We start from the raw sequence: 17559 nt of genomic DNA on the forward strand, positions 1-17559 counted from the left end.
AGTGTACCTTAAGAACTCATATGGTTGTTGTCTGCTCTGAGCCTTGCTATTTCTGTGGGAGAAGGACCTATTATGTGGAAATTTTTTGCATAGTCTAAGTAATTTCAAATCAAATTGGGAGTTTGAAGATTAGCAGAATGGCATTCCCAAAATGTAATCTGGCAGTGCTGGCACATCTGCTGACTACTTTCTACTGCCACAATTGTCAGAGTATGAATGAATGTTCTGTAGGATGCAGTAATATGATATGCAATTCCAAAGCAGAGGATGTATTTAAAGATGAGATACATATCAGAGAAGCATTATGAATTAAACTATGTGTATATGGCAGTAATTAGAAGTGAATACACAGTGAACAGCACGTGTGCAAGGAAAAGTGCGAAAAGTGATAAAGAAAAGATATGTCCCAAATGGTCTCATGGTTTTCTTTGTACCCTGATATGATGTTCTCTTCTAACAACTAGACACAATATCTGTACTTCTAATCCTTCAGATTAGTTGTCTAGTGTTTAGTGCAGTGAAGATCCTGAAGCCTGATGAAAATGTGACAGCTGCCATGTATGAATTAATAAAGTTGCTAGAATAAATAATAAAAGATATTTTGCTGGTTTATTTGCAGCAAGAATAGTAACATCTTTCAGGTACTATGCAGTTAGGCATTTTTACTTCATTCTTTCATCCTACAACATCTTCCACACCACTGGCCTTTTGTAGTGACATTAAACATCATAGTTCTGGATTTGTGTCTTTAGGCAGAAAACTGTTGGATGAGAATCTGATTTTCCCACTGTTTTATAACCTCAGATACTGAGATAGTGAAAGTAACCACTGAAACTCATCTCTGCTTTAGAATCACTTTTTATATTGAGGTTTTCCTTGGATATTGTCTGTATCTTTTGCATGCCACAAAACTACTGAATTTGAAGTGTCTGTTAAGAAAAGCTATGGTAAGAATATGCTCCAGCTGATTTCATTTAATAGGAAGTCTCATCACACACAGATGCTAACACACAAATGGTGGTGTCATTTGCTCACCTACAGACTTACTCTAAGCACAGATGTAATTGCAGACTGTGGCAGAAAGGTCACATGTTCCTAGGACTTCATTATTTTTGAAAAATATGCTAGGATATATGGAGGGGCTTCTATTGGCATACTGCAAAGCATTTTCGTAAGTAATTAAGACCACACCTGTCAAAACACGTGAAGAAATCCGTCTTGTAAGGTAGTAGCTGTTATTCACTGCCATTTAGCAACAAAATTGTGTTCATTTATTTGTTAATTTGTGGAATGGGATAATTCAACAGTTAGCAGTAGCTGCTGTTTTTTCAGTGTTTTGCTTTTTTTTTTTAAGAGATGAATTGCATATGAAACCTGTAAGCGTATGAGAAACAAAAAGGATTCCAAATCAATGATATGAATGCCTAAGACTGGTAATAGTTGGATTAGCTGACACTAGCTCTTCAACATGTTCAACTAAGATTTAAAAAGCTTATGCTACTGATTGAATCACCATCCTTAGTGAGGGCCAGGGGCTGGCAAATAACACAATGAGCCAGCCAACGGGCAGTAAGGTGCTGTGTTTGCTGGTCAGAATTGTTTGAGCTTTCACATCAACAGAAGGGATGTGCTGGATAACAGCAGACAATGGTATGTGACCAAAACACCAAAAAACAGCTGCAGAAACCTTTAACACAGACAATTTCTACTTTTTCTTCAAATAACATTGCCCTTCTTGAGTCCTTTCAGACCACTTAGTTTGTTTTCCTTTATCTTTCCTCCATGTTTGCTCCTGTACCTTTGAGAAACTGCCACCTTGCAGCTTCCTAACCACCTAGGTTCCCACCTGTACCTAAGTTTGCCTTTACCCTGCATTCCAACTATCAGTTCTGTCTTCACGCTTCTCTTTGTCCTTGTGCAAAAATCTATCCAGTTCCTTTGTGAGTTTAAATAAACCCTCATAATTGTCCATCGCTACTGGGGAAGTCTCATTTTCTGTGGATCTCTGTTTTTCAGTTGGTTAACCCTGGTTTTTGGAAAGTACAGGTTTCACTGATGGCTTTGGCTCAGCACAGTGTTGTAGTTTCATGCTGCTTCTCTGATACGTCGGAAAATGATAATAAGAATTCACGTTATACCTTTCTTCTCATTATCAAATACATATATTTATTTTTTCTTTGCTTGAACACATATTCCCATGCAATTTCAAAAGAACTTTATTTTCTTGCAAATATTTACAATATTCGCCATTTCACTGCACTTGACTAACATTTCAAAGTATGTTGGGATATGGAGATGTAACCTCACTTACTGATCTCTGGATTGCATTTCTTTCTACACCTGATTTACTAGACCTTCCCTTCATTCATTTTTTCCTCTAGCATTGGACTTTCCTCTTCTCTGAGATCCTCTTCTCGAGCCCTTTCCCTTTTCCTTTCTGACTCGTTTACCTTTCCTTTCAAATTCCTGGCAGTCTTATTTCTCATGGGAAATACAAAAAGAAAACTCCCCTCATACCATATTTCTCTCTCTAATTAGGGCCCTGTTCCTTTTGTTTTTCTGTGATTGCTCTCCCTTAGTTTTCTTCTGGTTTTCTGTTTGCTCCTCCTTTGCCTTCCTGTTCTGAGTTGCTGGTGAAGCTGCCATGAAGGTAATTATTAGCATCTCCTTCTAGTGCAAATGGACAGCTTTCTGTCCTTGAGATTTTGGGTTCATTATCGCCTCTGGTTTGGCAGCCTTTCATTTTCTTGGTTTTCAGGGCTCTTTACAGTCTCCTCTTACTTAGTTTACTGTTTATTTAACACCCCCCTAAATGACTTTTATCCATTTGCTGATATTGTTCCCTGAGGTTCAATTCCTTAGTTTTCTGTCCCAAAAGCATCAGCTACCGAACTGTTTTACAGTAGTCCAATGCCCTGTGAGCCAAAAGCAGTATTCTGCTAATGAAGGGCATGTACTTAATGGACCCTTCTAGCCATGAGCCTTTGGAGAGCTGTGACTGGCCATTATGACATTGAGATGCTCCATTGGGAAACCAGGGAAATACTGCAGTGGAAACTTTTAATTACTGTCAGCTGTCACCTGCCCATGGTTGATTTCCAAAGCTACCCCCCACTCTAACTTCATCCCCTCCTGTGTGTACCTGGTGTGCCTCTTGCTTGGCTGACTGCTGCTGTGGATGCAGATTTCCTGAAGACAGAGCTTTCCATCTCACTCTGTGTTTTTTAACATCATGCCATGACATCATTGCTGATCTCCTCTGTAACTCACACATCACATTGTCCTGTTGGTCCCAGGATCTACACTCAGCTGCCTTCATTGCCAGACTCCAGCTGTGGTCTTTTTGCGTGGTTTTTAGATTTCAGCTTGGTCTCTTCTCTACTCCTTTCTTGCCCTTTTCCTCCACACTGTCGTCTTTGGACCTTGTTGTTTTAGGAACCCAGGAGCAGTCTCCCATTCTCCTTTGCCAAATGCTTTCTCTTTTTACGTATTTTAAACCCTGCTTTTTTAAAATGATCCTTCTGTCTTACTCATGACCAATGTCTGCAGTGCTGCCCCTCGCTAGAAATAATGTTCTACAGCTTATTTCAATATCATACTCTTCTGAGGTTTTTTGAGGCTCGTGTTTTTCATAGTGTGCATTTATGAACCACAATGGATGTTTAGGAGCTGTCTAAATAATGTTAAGAGGTTTTGTTTTCTAATTTGAATATGTTCGTGCTGAAAATTTAGTGATCATAGGTTTAGAGTACCTGACTTCTTGCCTTCCAAATTTGAAAATGGGACACTTGTGCAAATTTGGTATCCGAGTTTTTTTAATTTGATCAGTCATATTCAACAGTCAGGGTTGTTTTTTTTTTATTTATTATCATTTTTATTTCAAACCAATTGAATAGTAAGAGTCTTGGCTTTGTTTTTTTCTGAGCGTGATAATGCAGAAGGCTGATGTGCACTGTAGTCCATTAGTGGCTTTGTATATACTAAAATCTCAAAATTGAGCCAATCTTCACAGTGCTCTTGTGTTCTGTAGAAATTTCAGAGCCAACCCATCTTTTTCAGTGTAAAATACAACACATTTACAATGTTAAACTTATTTACAGCTTTTCCATTTTGTAAACTGTGTGGCATTTCAGAGGAGGGTTTTGGAATTTGTTTTATGACCTCAGTTGAAGACTTCTAAAAACTTTCTGTTTTCTTGGTCTCTGGGTGTTGCTAGATAGCATGCTAACAAATTCCACACAAAATGAGCAGCTTGGATTTATCCAGCTGGTACAAGTGGTTATAGGGCTGCCACTGAATGCTCAACTCTTTGGGCCTGACTTTACTCGTCATTGTAGCTGCCTTTGCAAAAAGAGAGATTGAGTGTGGTGGGCTGGTTTCTCAAACAATGCCATCATTGTGTGGGCAATGAGGAGAAGCTGATGTTCTGGCACATTCAGCTGTCTCCTAAAGCCTTGTCCCTTGTTCTGAGCACTTAAAAGACAGCATTCCTCTGCTGGCAGCCCTGCCTGGATTCCTGGTTTGAATTCACTGGGCAGCAAAGATACCCAGAGGAGTTCTGAAGAGAAAAGAATGCAACATACAAGAGAGGAGGTTTACGGTCCAATGGTTTTGCCTGAATGATCAAGGTGCCTCTCTGCCCATTGCTGGTGCCAGTGGACAAAAATGTAGAAAAATCTAATTCTGTTCTGAGTGATCACAAATTATCTTTTATTGTAAAAGAATAACATCAGAGTTTTCTTAAAATGTACCTAATGTAGGATCATTAAATTAAAAGGATAGCCACCGTATTTTCAGGGGTCTTCTAGCTATGACTCCTGTCTGACTCAAATGCTTATTTTTTTAATTGCAAAGATTTTAAGCAGTTTGGAGAATAGCCATTGATGTAAACCTTGAAATTTAGGTCAATAATTCTGTAGGACTAACTCAAAAAAAGATACACATAGTATGAGGGAAAGGAATGGGAAGGGAAGGGAAGGGAAAGGGAGAAAATCAAACAGTTTTTGCTTTATCCAAATTTGCTGATCCGTGTGGATGATGAGAGAAGAGCTCACGCTGCTAGTCCTTCCTTGCTTGCATACCAGTGCACTGGGAGTGCACAGTGCACTGTCACTCAGCTGGGGGACCAAAATCAGTTACCTAACTTGGAAAGGCTTAGCTCTGAACCTCTCCAGTCAGTGGAGAGACAGAACTTCCTCTGCTAAGTCATTCAAAGAATCTCAATTAGATCTGCACCAGGGCAGCCTGTCCCCATGAGCCGTTTGGTTAGGTACCCAAATAATAAGCTTTGTTAGTAATCCCCAGGATGGCCTCCATGATTTTGTCCCTCTGAACTCTCAGATTGTTGAGGTTTCCCTGCTGCAGTCCATGAATCCATGGTCACTGCAGGTCAACAAATGATTTACAAAATTCTACAGACTGAAAGTGGAAAAGGTTTTGATTTGATTTATTTAGAGTTCAGTGGCAAGGATATGCTTTAGTCTGCAGGAAATGTTGATGAGTAGCCTAAAATATTTTAGGGACTGTTGTATCAGTGTTGTTTATGGAACAGTATCCTTCAGGACAGATGCCTTTTTCTTTTAGTAATGCCTCTTACATCGTATGAGGACAGATGTGCATTTTTTTAGGCAGTTCTGGAACTGTAGAGGGATCTTAAGCAGCATTTCTTTTTGGTATCCACACTTTTGCTCATGTTAGCTTCCAGCTATAATGTAATTATATTTATGTTTGTATTTATGCCCCTTTACTGGAAATTAAGGATCCAGACATCGAATTTTCTGAGTTACCTAGCACTAAAAATAAAAACAAACATCTTAAAATGAGTTTGCCAGTGTTCTGTGATTTGCTTGTTTTCCTTCTCCTGCCATGTTCTAATCAACTACAAATGAAAGAAAAAGTAAGAACTGTAAAGTTGAAAGTGCTTTTTTTTTCTAAGCCTTAAATATTTGATTACAGAAAGCATATGATTTGTATCAGGGAAAGAAATAATATTGTTTGCAATAATGCCATTGTAAAAGCTTCCATCAGTTCAAAGAAAAATACAGATCAGCTTGAATGATCAAGCTGTATTCGTCTCCATTTAAGCTGCATTAGTAAGTGACAGTGCAGGCAGTAGAGATGCATGCTGTCACTCATGCACAGCTATGAAAAATTCCTCAAATCATGGAAAATTGCTCCTAGTTTTAGCTATATCAACTATCATTTTTCAGAAGATGAAAAATGTATTTTGAGTTATATTACTGCACACTGTTAATAACAACTGATCTTAAACTCTGAGCACTTTGCAGCATAGCAATGTTCCAAGCTATTTGTTTGCAGAAAGCAGTGCCACTTGCAAGAAGCAGGACCATGTACAGGAAGATGTGGAAGGAGTTGCAAGTGATACAAATGCAGCACTGCAAACCTGGAGTTTTTATGTATTTCATATGATCAGAGGAGGCCTAATTGTTTCAAATGCTGTAACTGCTTAAGATTTAAGTTTTTAAAAATGTTTAAAAAATTAAAAAAATTTTAAAAAAAAGGAAAAGACAGATATCCTTTGAAAACCATAGGTTTGAAAACCATAGGTGAGAAAATTAAAAATAGGGTTGAGTATTTGAATGTCATATTTGATTTCCAGTGCTTTGGGCTCTAGTCATGGATTATACCTCTGCCACTCTGCTGCACTGGGTACCAGTTATCCTCAGTCACAGACCAGGGGTTCATGTTTAGCTGTGAGAATATAGTTGTTTTTACTAATTATTTTAATTTGTTTCTGGCAGTGATGCTGATGCTATAAAAGTGCAGAGATTATCCCAAATTAGTTTATAACTGTGTTAACCATGCTGTTCCAGTTATTTGCAAGCATGAAGGCTAATGTCCTGTGGAAACAGGAATTGGAAGCTACTCTCTTATTTTGCATAAGCTGTCACATAGTGACATGCAATCGTTTGGACTATATTTGCACTTTTTTTCCATACAAAATTCCTGTCCTAGTCGATGAAGTCAATAAAAGGAGAACAGCATCTGACTCTTCGAACTGAGGTAAATTAAATGGCTCCAGACAGAGTCTGGGGCATTGCTTTGCATTCTGCATACCCCAAAGGACTTTGGCTGTGCCAGCCAGCACTCCTGCTGGTTACAACTTGGCAAGCCGTCCTGTGGTCACCTCCAGTAACAGGCCTGGATAGTTGTAGAAGCCAAAATGGTTAGCTGATTTGGGTGAGGTCTGTTCTATCATACATCCATGGCTGTCCCCAGGAGTATTCGTTAATAGAGATGTAGCCTTAACACCTGCTGACCTGCTTGGCACATCTCTTTTTGTAGGGCCTTTGTCCAGCCTAGAACAGCTACAAATTGTCATTGTTATTAAACCCAAGCAGTCAAGGCTTGCTCTCCTGTTCTGTTCAGTGTCTGTTCTGTTCTATAACCAAGAATCCATACCATAAAAAGAAGAAATTTCAAATTTGTATGCATATGTGCCTTTTATTGACTCATAGTTTCTTCTTGCACTGAGGTAGGTACTGAAACCCCATGCGTGTGTTTGTCATGTTTCTGGCCATCTTTCACTGCCAGTGGCTCTTTGGCTTACTAGGATATGGCTGGGAGCTGAGGTTCACTCGTAGCCCATGCATGGCTTCCAAGAACTACAATGCAATTAAGTGAATTAGATGTAGGATTAAAAGCACTGTCTATGCAAATCACATCGCGACATATTGACAGGAGGTGTCAGCAGCAGGTGGGCTGTGATTTGGTCTGGTATGACTTCTTTCTGAGAAGTCCAGCAATTTTTATGCAACCAGTACAGGGTGTGTTTTTCTGTAAGTAGAGCCTAATGGATTTTACTTTTACATTTTTCTTCACAAGAAAGGGGGGAAAAATGTGTTTGTTCTCACCATCTTAATCTATTTCCTATCTTTCCTTTAATTTAAGAACAACATGTGGCCTTTAATTATAGATGTGGAGTACAGGGTGTCCTGTGCACACCCAGAAATTTGTTACAGCATGGAAAAAAACAGTTTTTTACCATATGTAATACAACATTTTATACTATTCTCTTTAAAAGTGTTATTTGCAGAGGTAATGCAGCTGATAGGAAATATGTGTATCTGAGCAAGCATCCCAAAAATGAAATATTTTGAGATTTTCTATTAACAGTAACAACCTTTTGGTTTTTACAGTATGCCACATTATTTATTTATGCTTACTGAGCAGCAGGCACAGACTTGTAAAATTGCTGTGAACTAGATTTCACTTTTTAATTTGGAACTTTCAAAAATGAAACTGCATAATGAGACATTGATAGAGAAGGATATACAAGCAATCAATCTGTTGAATTTAGTTTTGGTAGCTTGCTGGATCCTACAGTGAAGTGCATTGCTTTTCAGTGTTTTCTCTGGAATAAGTGGGGAGATTAGAATAGTTTGCTGAGTTTGGCTCTGGCTGAATGTTGACCAGCACTGGTGAGGTGGTTGGGGTCACTGTCCTGCTTGCTTTAAGCAACTTTTTAAACTGCTGTTTACATTTTTCTTACCAAGTATACTTAAAGATTTTCTGATTGGCGTGTCTTAAAAAGAGAATTAAATCCAAAATGAATGGGTTTCGTAAGTGTACTGAATGGGATTATTTGTTATCTAATTCTGTTTACTTACGTGTTAAATATACATCCAGATGCTCTTAGTTTGCTCCTTACTAGGTTTATTTTGAAAGATAGGCCTATCTGTATTTTCTGGTTATTGTAAACCATCACCCTGTCCGTAAGTGGTCAGGTTCCCAATTTGCAGCAGTGCTCTGACTGGCCTCAGAAAGTGACCTTCCATTGCTCTCTGCGCTTAGTGACTGACCCACTAATGGAAACAGAGGGCCTTTCTAATCCCGAATGAAGTGTTTCTTTGAGGAAATTTCCTAAAGGGGTATTTTCTTTAGCTTCTACTGGGATTGGAGCGCAGTTGAATTTTCAGCATGGATCCCAGAGCTGCTCAGCTTTGCAGAGCTTCGTGAAATTGCAGTCTTGTTCCATCCCAGGAAAGCCAACAGGATGTGGTTTCCCAAGATTTGGTGTTTACAGTAAAGGAAGCTTTATGAGTCCTTTAAGTTGTCTATTGCATACATTTTACTTTTTCACCCCCCAGAAAAGCAAATTGAATCCATTACTGAAAAAACTGTTCAAACTTCAAAGCCGCTGAAGTTTAAGATTACGCCCATGTGGCTTTCTTTCCTTCTCTGGATCTGCATTTTGCAACAGTCTTTAAGTACAGATGCTTTGTTTCTTGAGTTCAGTGTAAACTACATACACAGACATTATGTCCTTCACATTTTATGTTATTCTGGTCATTTCGCGTGGACTTTCCACGCACAGGACTCACCCATCAGTGCGACATCTGAGATGCAGCTCAGTATACCATGGAAAAAAACTTGTAGTATTAAAGAGGTCGCACATCCCATTCTGTAACTGGGTATATTGATATAGTAAAATGTTTAATTTGTATATTACTGCAACTGCTCTGCCAAATATTCATGATCCCTATTCATAAACCCTTCTTTCCTTCAATAATACATAGCAGTTGCAGTTTTGACAGTTCAGTAGACAGCTGAGAAGTAGGAACAGGTTTTTGCCTATAAAGTCCCTTATGATTTCACATGACCTTGCTTAAAATTTCTCATTTAATATATTTTAGTGGGAAAAGTTACGATGCAATAAAAACTCTATCATAATACATATGTTTAAAGGGGAAAAGGTATATTGACTCTGGATCCCATGTCTAGAATAACGGATACATAAATTGCTAGGTGAGATGGCAGGCTAGAATAGTGCCAAAAGCCACAGGTTTGAGGGGCTGTAACTACAGCCAACCCTTGGGACTACAGCTCCCTTCCAGCCCCAGGGACAGGTTGGGCCCAGCAGGCTGCCTGCCATGGGCTGCAGCAGGGCTGGTGGAGTGCTTATGGAGGAAATTTGCTCCTGCTTCAGATTTCCTTTAAAAGTGATGATTGGTTGGGACCCGTTATTGTCAGCTGCCACCAGTTCCTTGTCCCTCAATCCAGGTGCTTGCCACGTAAAGTGGAGGTTTGTAACTCTGGTATAACACTGTGCTGTTTGCTGCGACTGCCCTGGCTGATTGCTCTTGGGATGAATCTTCCCAGTAAAAGAGAGGGTTCTCCCATCTCCAGGGTGCTTAGCTTTATGTGGATCTCTATGCATGTATGATAAATGTGTGCAAATGGTGAGGATCTGTCTTCAGAGCGTTCTGTGACCATTGTGTGCTTCCTGCTGATAGTAAAGTGTGGTCGTGTTCCACATTTAGGAACTTTGAAGCAGAAGATTTCAGGGTATACTTTGCAGCCCAGCAGTTATGGTCTTACAACTTATCCTTGGTGATGCACAGCAACTGTGACATGTACTTTCAGAAAAAAAAAAAACAAAAACTGATTATTATTTTTATGGCAAGAGAGAGAGCATTAGGTGAGAGAGAGAGATGCAAGCATAGCACCCAGGAGCCTCATGGATGAGCTAACTAAAAAGACTTTTTATCTTGCTCGATTCCACGTGATTTCTGTAAATTGAAAGAATGATCATCTTGTGATTATAGAAGCTCTCTGTTTGAGTCTGGCAGGGAAGGGAGAAAACAGGAAAAGATCTTGCTAAGATTTTCCTGTGTTAGATTAATCAGGCGCAGTCTATTTGCTCTCCTCCAAAAGGTCGTGTTTCCTCATTGTCAGAGCACTCCGAGCTGCCCTGTTCCAGCTGGGGTTCACTCTCACTTCCCTGTGTCCCTGGACAAACAGCGGTGCCCAATTTGGGCACAGTGGAAGTGGTGTGGGCTCTTCTTTGCCAGCATCTCAGTATTGTTTCTGCCATATTTTGTACAACATGAGGCCTGTCTGTGGTTAGCACGTGAATCCTCATCCCCACAGTGTGGATGAGATAGCCATTTGTTTCCTCTGCCCCACACTTGTAGAGTGGAGTTCATCCACCTTTCTCTGCCATCTTTTCCATTTTGTCAGCACTGCCTTAATGCTGCTGTCCAGCGCCAGCAGTGCAGGTTCTGCCAGTCACCGCCTGACTCCATTTTCTGCTCAGTGTAATAAAGAAATAGGTGGCAGCCACACTGTGGAGTGTGCACATACTCTGAGCACATCAGAAGCAGCAGAGGCATGTGCCCCCTGTGTTGCCCTTAGACCTGGTGGCTTTGCCAGGCTGTTACAGCTCCAACTCATCTCTCTGCTGTCGCCTTCAGTAATGAGTTTCAGCTGTCATGTGGAAAGGTAATTTTCCTTCACTACTGCCAGTACTGGAGAGCCAGACTTAAATATTTCTGGGTGTTTACTTGAACTCTACATTCTAGTCTCCAGGCAGCTGAGTTTTGCTAAACTATGCATTTTACAAAGTTTTAGAGGGTCATTCTGCATTAGCAGGGCTTGTTGCCAAATGTGGGTGAAGCAGCAAGTACAAGATACTGCCTGCCAGGTTTCAGAGGATTTCATGCAGCGTATTTGTTTAGGGATCAGTTGTCAAAGCTGCTTGCAAAAGAAATAGTGGGGATATAATGACTGTGTGCTGATGAGCCATTCAGATGGATGCATGGAAAACTTACCAAGAAGCATAATGTTCAAGACATCTGCTTTATTTTGGCATATTTACATCTGTGTCATTTCTTCTGGATGTTTTTGGTTTGTTTTCATATGTCACTCCATCCTTCCTTGGAAACTCATTAAAACTCCTCTCAGAACAAAGCCAATAGAAAGCTGCTGGGTATGAAGCGTAGGGGCAAGCTGGGTGGTGCGTTCAGTGGGCAGCCTGCAGCAGGTGCACCCAGGGAGGTGCAGCTGGCCCAGGGGCCAAAAATCAGGCTGGGGCATTACATTCAGCTGGGTTATCATGCTTGCAGCCTGGAAGGCCGATAGTATCCTGGGCTGTATCAGAAGAGGGGTGGCTGGTAGGGGAGAGGGAGGTGATTGTCCCTCTCTGCTCTGGCCCATCTGGAGTACTGTATTCAGGTCTGGGACCCCATGCACAAGAGTGATGTGGAGCTGTTGGAGCAAGTCCAGGGAAGGGCAATTAAGTTGATCAGAGGGCTGGAGAACTTCTCTTAACAAAGAAAGGCTGAGGAGTGTGATCTTGTTCAGTCTAGAGAAGACATCAAGAAGAGTCCTTGCAATACTCAAAGAAAAGTTAGAAGCGGTACGGAAAGTGACTTTTTACGTCATTTGATAGTGATAGGAGAAGGGGCAATGGTTTCAAACTAAAAGGTTTAGGTTAGGTGTTAGGGGAAATTTTCTTTCTCAATGGTAATTAGTGAAAGTCCCTATGTCTATAAATAACTGCAGTGCCGAGTATGGGTGGGGATGCTGCGATCCTTCTTGGTTAAGTCTGGAAGGGGAGGAGGAGGCGGCAAGAGCCCACCCATGCGGGGAATTTCCTTGGAACATGCACATACCTCTTTTCTCTCATGCAGGTTTTTGTCTGAGCTTGCCCTTTCTTCTTCACATATTTCCATCTCTGCCAGCAGGTAAATGGAGTGCTTGATTTGTGAAACACTTAGAAGTAACTGCAGCATAGTAATTGCACAGCTGACATGAGCCTTTTCCTCGTCCTGTGTACTGCAGGACTCTGCATGTCACTGCATGAGTAGAGCTTGGTGGGGATTTTTTTGTTAGTTTCTACCAACCAGTCTGATATTTTCTTAGACTGGCTGCTGCTTAGTGTCTTCCCTTTGTATTCTGTTCCAAAAATCCCTTGTACATCTAGGAAAAACGTGACCTTGTTCTTGAAAGATGGTTTCTCCTGCTCCCACTAACCCTGAACCATACACAGATAATTCAGGTCTCTGTTTAAAGAGAATAAACCAGTATCTGTCATACATTTGTGGGCTTGGAAAGGCGTTCCTGTTACTGTGCTTCCATGCAAGGGAGCTACAAGGGTTTGGAAAAGTGTCATTCTTTACTAAGAAATACTGCACTTAATTAATTCTTGTTCCTACGAGGTCAACCTAGGGCACTCATTATTGTCTTAATTGGTGGTATAAATCCTGAGGCACTGGAGGGGAAGAGGGGGGAAAAAAAAACAAAAAAAGATGAGCACTTAACAACATACATATCGTTTTGGATAAGTGCTAGCCAGTTGTACAACCATCCGAGTGATATTTTATGGTTCTACTGGGTTAGGGGTCTGGTCCTCAACAAATTAGGTTAAGGGAAATTGATTTGCATAAACAAAAATATAAGAAAGTAGCAAAGTGCTATAATTAATTCCTGAGTTCTGCACTGAACCGTGTGAAGTAACTCAGCGCTCTGCCACTCAGAAAAATGTTTCTTTGATCTTCTCTTACTCATATCAAATTATATTCATTACACTTCCCATCTGGAGTTTCCTAGCAGGCCAAAAATCATCCCACAGACATTACTGAAAGGAAGTTAACTGTAACTTTTTAATTGTATACTTTTCATCTCCTTTTTTTTTTTTTTTTTTAAAAAAAAAAAAACACATTTGAAGAAAGCAGATGGAAGTGCATACCAGCTCTTTCCTCTCTTTCAGTTGCTGAAGTGGAATAGCAGAAAACCTAAGCGGTTCTTTCCCCTTACTTATTGTTTCAAGGTGATGACTGTTCTGTCTGGAGACTTTGACATGTTTGCTAAAAAGGTCAGGAGTTCAGTGAAAATCGAAGTTGTGGAAAAATCCGTGGGTAGGCTTATGGATACCATTGTACCCTTGCTGGCTGCAGCTGAATGAATGAGCGGCGCACGCTTCACGGCAGATCGCTCTCCCTTACACTCCTTCCCTGGGTTGGAGGTCACCCTGTCAGGAGCTGCTTTCTGCTACTGGAAGTGTTTTGGACTCACTGAACAAAATGGACATTTTGACTGTTTGACAAGGAGCTTGTTTTCAATGCTGGGCCAAGCTTTGTGGAATCAGAAAATATGCTGGCATGTAAGACATGAAGAATGGGTTTCATTTCTAGCCTTACCAGGTTAAAGGCTAATGGGCCTCTTGAATAGCTTCCTTCAAACTTTGTTGTTGAAATTGTTTTTTTCTTTATCCTCTGTTGCCCACAAGACTTTTTTTTTCTCCTTAAAAGCTAGGAGTTTCTATCAAGTTGGCCTGGCCCTGTCCTTTCTGGAGCATTCCCACCTGGGTTGCACATCTCTCATCTGCCTGTCCCTGTCCACCACAGCCTTTTCTCTTTCTAAGAAATCAGGGAACCCTAAAACCTTATGAACTTTTCAGTTTGCATAAACATAATGAAAAAAAGAGCAACCATTTTTTCCCCTTTGGTATTTGCTCATAGACCCACAAGTCTGTATTCCTGTATGCTAGTACCTCAAGTTTAGTAAGTTAAAAAAAGCCCTACTTTAAGTAGCAAATTTTGCTTTTTCCTTTGGCTGCAGAGGCTATGGCTGCTCCTCATCTGTAGAATAAGTGGCTAGATGAGGAGATACATGAATTCCTGCTGAAAAAAACAACCATGACCAGAAAACACAGAGCGCTCCCACTGTGGGCTGGCATGTAGCCTGTGTCCAGCCCCTTTTCTACCAGGCAGCTACATTTGCTAGGTGTTCTCTACGAGCTATGGACATAGAACAGTGTTTTTTCATGTTTTCGCAGAGATCTGGCTGTCCTGCCCTGACATACATAATCAGCACAATTTCTGGGCTTCCTGGCAGCAAGCCTTCCTCTACTTATTGTTGTAGCTGCTTCCATTTTGTGCAGGCACTGGTTTCCAGCCACATATCAGACAATTAATTTGTTTATTCTAAAAGCTGTGACTTCCAAAGCATGATAGACAGCGCAGACATCCCGGAAAAGTGCTGTGCAGCTAAGAATTTGCTCATTTTAGCTTCCTTTTAGATAGCTGCTTTTGCAGCTTTCGTTACTTGAGGGGTCTCGTGTTCTGGTTGCAGCCATCTTACAGCTTCTTATACTGCACAGAATCACTTACCAGCATATGCTATGTTTTTTAGGTCTTTTATGAGTCTTCCTGTGCAGCTCTAGTAATGGGACTGCATGCTATCAAGACCTTTCAGAGCAATTAGTGCTGATTAACAACTAAAAAGTTGTGTTTTCTCTGTCCTAAGCTGCCCACTGATCCTACAAGAAGGGTGGTTTTTGTTCCTTGGCTGCTGCCTCTTGTAATAAAAATACTCAAATCATATTCAGTTCCTGAATATACCTGTGCAATTCCCTGAACACAGAGCAAAGTGCTTTTGTGCAGATCTCATCACTGAGAGCTTAACTGTCTTTGCCGATGCTTCAGAGGCAGCATGAACTTTTTCCTTCTTGCCTATTTTTCATTCATCCACTTCTTACTTACCCGTTTTTTACCTGTTTTACAGGGCTGGCAAGGATAGAGGGTTACTTGAATGACTAGAATAAATAGATTGAAAAGAAGCTGTGTATGACAAACAAGTTTGCTCTGTGGAAAGGTCATATTTACATGTTCCCAGTGTCACTGTTAAGCTGATAGCTGAAGTTTCAGGTATGTTCTGAGTGGGGTTTTCTTTTCAGTTGTTCTGTTTTGTATATTTCCCTTCAAAGCTCAGGCAGTCTCAGTTTATGAATGACTGATACTACAGAAGAGCCTTTCCTATTCCTTTGTTTCTTTTACGGTAAAGTAGCAATGTGCTTCATTCAGAAGCTTGTTTTGCAAATTTACCAAAGAATAGCCTCTAAATCTGCAGGAATCCTAGCGGGCTGGCTGTATTTGGGGGTAATCAAAGCTGAACCAGATGAACTGAGCAGGCTGTTTAACAGATTGAGCTAGAAATAGCCCTCCTCTGCTGATGACTCTATCGCTTGCTTGCAGTGCAGTTTTTCAACTTGTAAGCTTGCTGCATCTGTGAATAAGAGTTGGCATGCTCTCTGCTGCCAAAATATTTTTAAGAAGCTGTTGAGACCAAATGATCCATTCACATGATAAGCTTTAATTCAGCTTTCAGTCACATGACTTGCTGAAATCAACCAGACAGTGAAGGACAGAAGTTGGTGTAGATTCCCTATCAGATAGGTAAGGGTAGCAATTTGTGCTAAACAATTCTGTAAGGCTTTATCTGCTTGAATATTTAACATCATTTTAAGGGCTTATCCTTAAGCCCTCCTTTGTATTCAGATAACCAGTGTCATGATGGCATTCCAAATAGTATCAAAATAGTTAATGTTCTCTGCAGGCAGTGCTGCTCTGTATGGGGCTCTTTAATTTTTGACACACTAACAGATAACTACAGAAATATGTGGCGAATGGACTAGAGGGGATTTTTTGGCATTGTTTTGAAGTTGCATTGGCTAAATCTGTTATCTAGTTTTAAGCAGTAGACCTAGTAAATGGGGTTTATTTGCTGCTTGGTACATATAGTTTCACGTATCCCTCTCTGCTTTCAGTGCAGCAGATAAGATATCAACACAATTAAAAGTGAAAAATAATCTGTCTGCTCTGCCAGTGCTGAATGCTCGGAGAACACACGCTGATACAATAGATTTCTGAATAATTTATACTCAGCATTTTTTCCTTGCGCTGGGTAAATGAGGACGCCTAATGTGGCATGGTCAGAGTGATACTCTATCTGTCATCCATTAAGATAACAAGATTGGTGGGCCTGGGAGGAACACGGCATGGTGTGCAGAAAAGATGAGATTAAAAATTGAAATGTCTATCCAAAATGCTTTGTGTAAGGGCTGCCAGTAACTGCAGCTCACAAGAACAGAATTAATTCAAAAGTGTGATTTCTCTGAAGCTTTGTTTGTCTCTGTGAAAATAAAAACATGAGTTCTATGGCCCTTTCAAAAGTTGCAGATAAAAGGAATATTGGAGCAAATCAGTGTTCCTGATAGGTCTTGGTATGTTTCTGTATTTGAAATTCAAGCACTTTGTAGGTGCTATCAAAACCAATTATGTATCACAGTAACGTTTTATGTCTCACAGAAAGCTTTTGTCTTTATATTCATAGCATATTTTAAATTACAAAGAATCATCTGTGCTTGTCTTTGGCACAGGAGTGTCTCATCTCCAGAGTGTTAATTTGTGAGAGTTGCTCAAATATTTGCCTAAGAAATTGTTCACGTAAATATTGAGCAGAACAAATTCCTTTTGAGGTGAATGTATTTGTTTTCCAAAAACCCAGAAGCACTTGAAGTCCATTAATACACAAATAGTGATTGCACGGTTTGCTGTCTCCAAAATTTCTGACATCTTAAGGTTAGGTTGCATTCAGACTTTCTTTTGTGATTTTTAAGGAACCTGTTGCAGTCGTGAGCTCAGATTAAAGTCACTTGAAAAAGTAGACTCATTTCTAACTTCACTATTTTAGGGTGGTGAGGCACTGGCACAGGCTGCTGAGAGGAGCTGTGGATGCCCCATCTCTGAAGACATTCAAGGCTAGGCTGGATGGGGCCCAGGCAGCATGATGCAGTGGATGGCAGCCCTGCTCACAGCAGGGCGTTGGAACTAGCTGGTCTTTAAGGTCCCTTCCAACCCAAGACATTCTGTGGTTCTAAGATTCTTAGTGAACATAGGGCAAACAGACTGGATATGAACAGTGCTGGGTGGTGTTAGCCTCCCACCTCAATGTGAGAGAGAGGAAGAAGTGTGG

General features: G+C 40.5%; 1 protein-coding gene across 9 annotated transcripts in view; it reads left to right on the forward strand.

Annotated features, from left to right (window-relative positions):
- RARB (retinoic acid receptor beta) overlaps positions 1 to 17559 on the forward strand; it is a 318594-nt gene that overhangs the window by 251493 nt on the left and 49542 nt on the right. The window contains exon 1 of one of the 9 annotated variants that reach the window (XM_048951387.1): positions 12142 to 12160. The exons of the other annotated variants lie outside the window; for them this stretch is intronic. The gene's annotated coding sequence lies outside the window, so the exon portion shown is untranslated. Of the gene's footprint in view, positions 1 to 12141; positions 12161 to 17559 lie in introns of those variants that run through there. 9 annotated transcript variants of the gene reach the window in all.

Source organism: Lagopus muta, chromosome 7, assembly GCF_023343835.1.
Source record: "Lagopus muta isolate bLagMut1 chromosome 7, bLagMut1 primary, whole genome shotgun sequence".
NCBI classification, from domain to species: Eukaryota; Metazoa; Chordata; class Aves; order Galliformes; family Phasianidae; genus Lagopus; species Lagopus muta.